The sequence below is a fragment of the Sphaerodactylus townsendi genome, linkage group LG12 (assembly GCF_021028975.2).
Source record: "Sphaerodactylus townsendi isolate TG3544 linkage group LG12, MPM_Stown_v2.3, whole genome shotgun sequence".
Taxonomy (NCBI): Eukaryota; Metazoa; Chordata; class Lepidosauria; order Squamata; family Sphaerodactylidae; genus Sphaerodactylus; species Sphaerodactylus townsendi.
The window spans coordinates 29,055,870-29,061,869 of record NC_059436.1 but is presented as its reverse complement, the minus strand read 5'-3'; positions in this window follow the sequence as shown (position 1 = coordinate 29,061,869).

The window sequence follows — 6,000 nt, the reverse complement described above, 5'->3', positions numbered from 1 at the left end:
GGAACCAACCAAATGTTAAATATTATTAGCGCTTGCTTCCTGAAACCAGTATGCAAATACTGGTATGCAAAGATATTTGATCTAAAATTTGGAGTTTAAAATTTTACTGTCAAAATTTGTTTCTTGGAAGCTTAAATGTTTCATCCTCTTTCTGTTATCACATGTTCTCACGTTTTCATTTCTAAAGGTTACATTAAGAAAAATCATATTCAGTTCCTTTGTTTGAAATCTGGAGTGTAACTGACTCTTCTTCATCTTCATTTTTAAGTTCAATGGCCCAGTAAATTGGTTCCAACCTAGTTGGAACTGCTTTAGTTTCAGTGTTGTGCCAGCCACTCCAATAATACACTGTTCCAGTGTTCCAAAATGATGTTGCTAAAGTCCGTTATTTAAAATGGATTAAAAGTAATTCAGATTAAAATCTACCTCACAGGCAAGCTGTTACTAGCAGTATAACAAGACGGGCCTGGGCTGAATGTTGGTGCAGTACTCCTAAGGATTACATTTATTTTCATGGTCAATCAGGGGATATTCTTTATTTCTTTGACAAATCCACATTTCTCAAAGCCAAAAACAGCAAGGCATTAAACACTAGATAAATATAAGTATTATTGCTTAGCCTTTTTTTGAACTTTGCTCATATTTTTGTAGTGTCGCATGCCTATGTAGCCTTTTTTTGCCTAAGAAAGAGGAACAGACGTGAGAAGCAGACTTTCTCTTTCTATTATGTATGGAAGTTAATGCTTGAAGATACATTCAAGTAATGGTTTGAGCGCTGCATGTACAACCACTTGTGACAGTTCTTAGTCTACTAATGGTATATACACTAGCTGTAGCAGCTACTTTGGAGGGAGTATGTTTGCTCTGCAGTTATTGTTAGTCCCATAGGGAATATTTCCATAAACTCCAGGTCGTACAGAACAGCACATGTAAGTCATTATCTTGATTATCATTAGTGATAAGGCTGGCAGGGCTTTCTCTTTCCTTTCTCTGAAGGGGAAAAGTGGTGTTTTGGTTGCCAACTTAGATCAAGTATTTCTTGATTCAGCAAAAGGTGAGGGAACTTTGTAGAAGGGAAGAATCGCAAGATTCCAACTGCGAAATTATTTTTGGATTTGAGACCAAGAATTTTTGGGTTGCTTCAAAAACATTGATTACTGACAGTGACTCGGTGTAGGATTGCATTGTAAAAAATGAAAGTATTTGAATCTTCATAATGGGGCTCAACAAGCACCCAGGATTTTTTGAGTTTTACTGCCTGCTTATTTTACTTGAGGTTAAGATCATTCACTGTGCAGTCTTTGTGTAGTTCCATTGTCATTCTGGCACTAAACTTAAGAGATGCTTTCTTAGTTGAAGCAGAAATTTTTATACATTATATTGAGAATTGATATCTGTATTATGTTAAAGTTCTGGGTCCTTTTAGAAAGTATGAAGTGGTTAAAGTATTGAACTAGTTACTTAGATGAAGGAGATCTAGGGTTCAGGTCATCACTTTTTCTTAACTACCCCACAAGGTATTTTTGAAAATAAAAGAATAGGGAAAAACAACATATGCACTGTGAGATCCCTAACACCTTGAATTGAGTCCAGTTACTGATTGGTAACCATTTTTGCTGGCTCAGCAAACTATTGACCCACCCAGTGAATGTAATCAATCACACAAATCCTTTACTGAACGATGAAGACAGGTATTGAAATGATCCTGTTGAAGTTGCTCATTTTAAGATGTTTGAGGATTGTGTATGAGAAAGCTTAAATGTGTAGCCATTTCCCAGCAAACATGTACTTTCAGAAAAATGGCTTGTAATAATGCAGTGAATAGATAACCTTTACTTAAAAGGTAGACTGCTTCAGCTGTTAGTGTACGTTGTTTGTAGGTTGCTTTTCAACTGGTAGTGTGGTGCTTATTGTTGCTTTTCTGATGTATGATACTTAAGATATTAGAATTTGTGGAAGGAAAGGTTGATGTGCCATTTTGGGAGATCTAGTACAGCTAGAGTGCTGCAGTCAAAGTGTTATGCTTGAGATATGTTATTAATGGTAGGAGATTACATTGTTGTTAAAATAATCTGTATTGAGTTTCAAAGCGTCTTAAGACCTGTGGAGTGGGGCTAGTTTTAGCAATGGAAGATGGTTTTCTTATAAAGCAGCTTGGTTGTAGAGGGGCTAGTTGTAAAGGATGGTTGCCGGATTGTGCCAAAGAGAGGTGATCTTCAATCTGGCGTTCTAACGGTTCTATCTTTGCTTCACCATCACGGTTTTAACAGTTTACAACAAGCACAAATATTTCAATATTCATGAAGGCAAAAATGTACTTCAAAATAATATTTTGACTTCTATCAGGAGTTTGTGACATGAAATTGTGCCTTTCATGTTCTGAAATAATATTTCTGAAAGAATTATTGTGTCTATTGTGCCAGTTAGATGTTATGACTTCCCATTTTTCACAGATACGAAATTTGAAAACATTCCTTTGTTTATCTTTCACACGAATGGAAAGGTTGCTGCCTTTGGCATGTGTGGAAATGTCTGCTTGTAAGAACAACTAGAATTCAAAAATATGATCTGAAAATCTGGATTGACCCAAAGATGTTGGAGGTGTCTGAAGAATATACTTTCTAGTAAACTGGGTTTCAGGCACTGAAACCATCGTTTTCCTCTCTTCTGCCTTCAGAGGGACCCAAAATCGGCTGTGGGTGGCTGGCAACCACTTCGCCCTGCCTCCATGGTGGGACTGTCTCTGTCACTGTCTGATCTTGTTAGAGTTGGGCAGATAAAGAAAGATCTCCTACGTGATATATTTCACAACTGGCATATTTTACCCACCAGGTGCTGTGTCTCAATCTGGGTTGTATTATAACACAAACAAGGTTTGTTGCAATTATGCTTTCATTTTCATTTGGGGGAAGCCAGTCATGTATCCTTTATTTAATGACTGGCTTGCATAATCATTCTGTATTGAGTCATTGCCTCTGACCTGGATTTGAAAAGGTCTGCTATTTTCCTTGTAATCATTCTGTACTGTAAAACTGGGTCTGAAGGAAGTATTTTCTAGCTAATGTATCCTTTTTTTTTAGTGCATCTACAAAGAAACTGAAGTCAAAAACCCTACTTCCCTCACGTACTTTCCATTTTGCATGCTTTGGAAACGAGATTGACACCCCCTTGTCATTATGCTAGTGCAGTGGTGGCGAACCTATGGCACGCGTGCCAGAGGTGGCACTCAGAGCCCTTTCTGTGGGCACGCGTGCACAGAGTTCGTCATGTAGGGGGAGTGGAAAATCACCCCCTTATCGCGCAGCATCACATCTAGGGGCTGGCCTTGCTTCTGAGTAAACCCTCCTAGGGTCGTGATTCACCCATTCAAAGCGTTGCACGGTTGCTTCACCAAGCTTTCTCCCGAATAATGCGTGCCTTGGAGCAAACAGTTTTTTCTAAACTAAAACCTCAGCATTCAGGTTAAATTGCTGTGTCGGCACTTTGCGATAAATAAGTGGGTTGTGGGTTGCAATTTGGGCACTCGGTCTCGAAAAGGTTCGCCATCACTGTGCTAGTGGAAAGCCTCTTGAAATGCATGAAGCATGTACAGTGTCACATTCAGCTAGCGTGATTTTTCCAAGCATTCAAAAGGAAGACGAGTTAGTTTTTATACCACACTTTTCTCTATCTTTAAAAAGTCTCAAAGTGTCTTATAAGCAATCACAATCCCTTCCTCTCCATACAACGGATGCCTTGTGGGGCTGAGAGAGTTCTGAGAGAACTGTGACTAGCCCAAGGTTACCCAGGAGGCTTCAAGTGGAGGAGTAAGGAAACAACCTGGTTCACCAGATTAGAGTCTGCTGCCCATGCACAGGAGTGAGGAATCAAACCCTGTCCTCTGGATTAGAATCTGCCACTCTTAACCACTATACCACTCTTGCTTGGTTTTAAATAATTGATTGTAGCTAGAGCCTGCACAAAACTTTTGACACATTTTTGCTTTGCTTGATGTAGACGATTGTTGCTGTCTCTGAGTTTGGTGATTCATAGTAGGAAACTGTTGGTGAAGAACTTGATTAGTACAGCATTTTTTTCTGTCATGGGAAGAGCTTAACATAACTGAAGACTGCCTATGATTTCACAACTAGAATTAGTTGAAAAAGATAGTTTACCTATTTAATGTTCGTTTGTTCTTTTGGATTGGCTTACGCTTGCTTTTATAGATCGTTCAACAATTTTTTCAGCCTTGGAACAAAGCATCTGTTGTACTAAATATAATCAAAATTGCTTCCTTCAGAAAGCTGTTGTGACAACTAGTGTTTTGTAGACTGTCTGGAAAATCACTGTGGGAGGCAGCACAGCATGTGGGTCTCTTCAAAGAAGGGTAGAACTAATTTTCCTCTGTTTTGCAGTTTGGAGAAAATATACATGTGTAGATTTTATTGAGATAGAGCAATGTCACATTTATGGATGTGAAGACCAGAGGGTGGAGTGGGGGACCAGAAACATTTGAACTGTGCTTTTTCCCCCTGAGTACTTTTTCCAGTTTTTCCAGAGAAATGGAAAATTTGGAATGGAGCAGTGCTAAATACTTAGGCTTAGTGCTAGCCTGTAGCTGGAACTGGCAGCAAACAGAGCCCTGATCCAATGCTTGCTTCCCACATGTAATGTGGGGTAGGGATACCGAAGAGCATTTACAAAGGAGAAGTCATGAGCAGGAGACCGTGTGCTTCATCCTTCACCTGGTTTTATTTTGCTCCTTCCTCCTTCTGTTCTCCATTGGAGGAAGTGCTAGAAGTCAGCGAAGCCCACCTACCCTTTCCTCTTTTTTCCATTTTGCATGCAACAAGCAGTCATCTAGAGATGTCTGCTTGTAAGAACAACTAGAATTTCCAGATAACTAGTTCAGACTCGAGGGCTGATTCTGACACTTTTCTTTTCAGGTGTATAGATGCAAAGATGAAGTTTAAATGTGGCAATGAATATGCTCAAGAACACAAATATTATATAGATATACTCGTGGTTGTCCCACTTCTCTGTCAGGGACATATCTACATATGTCACTGCTAAATGTAAGAAGCAACCCCAGTACAAAGGTGGTTTTAGTGATTCTGGGGCCCTGGACAGAAATGAAGACTGGGGCCCTACACCCTCTATTCCCACCTAACTCACACTGAACAAGAAAACTTGCATTCTCAGCTTATAGATGGGTGTGTCCAAGAAGTTTGTAAGTCAAGTATTTGGAACCCAGAACATATTTTCCCATAAGAGATACATATAATAGATGGTGGTCAGCTTCGCTCCATAGCTGCCATTATCCCAGTAGCTGCCAGTAGCGAGTCTCAGCTTGTCTACTGAAACCTATATAGAGTTCATAAGCAAATCTCTTCCCCATTCTTTTTGAAATTTTGATGGGCTTTTAGATCCCTAATCTAGTTATCGGACATATTTTATAGAGAAAAAAAAGTACTGGCCTGCACAAAAATCCCAAAAGAGATGGTAGGGACACCTTTTATTAAGACCAATCAAGTTGACCCCAAACACTGCAAGTTTTTGAGCTTTCCAGGAAGAAGAAGAATTCTGGTAAGCTCAAAAGCTTGCACCATGGTTGTCTCCCCCCCCCCCCCCCCAAATTTTTTTGGTTGTTCTCACCTGTGTCTCACGTAGAAGAGTTTAAGTATATTCATATATTCTGCACACAGTGGGTCATTTAAAAGCTCTTATTTTGCACACGTACATATATATATAAATACATATATTTGCACACCTACATATACATATATATATACATATACATAACCACTCATCACAAAGGACTATTATAATTTTTGAAGTACATAGTCTTTCGAAGTATCCAAGGTGTTTCACACACATTATTTTATTGTAATACTTGAAACTATTTGTAAAGTATTAATTTTATCCTGCCCTCTCTCCAGAAAGCTCAGAGAGGTGTTCATGGATTTCTCCTCTCCGCACAAACACTTTTATCCTCATTACATTTTTGTGAAGTAGGCTAGG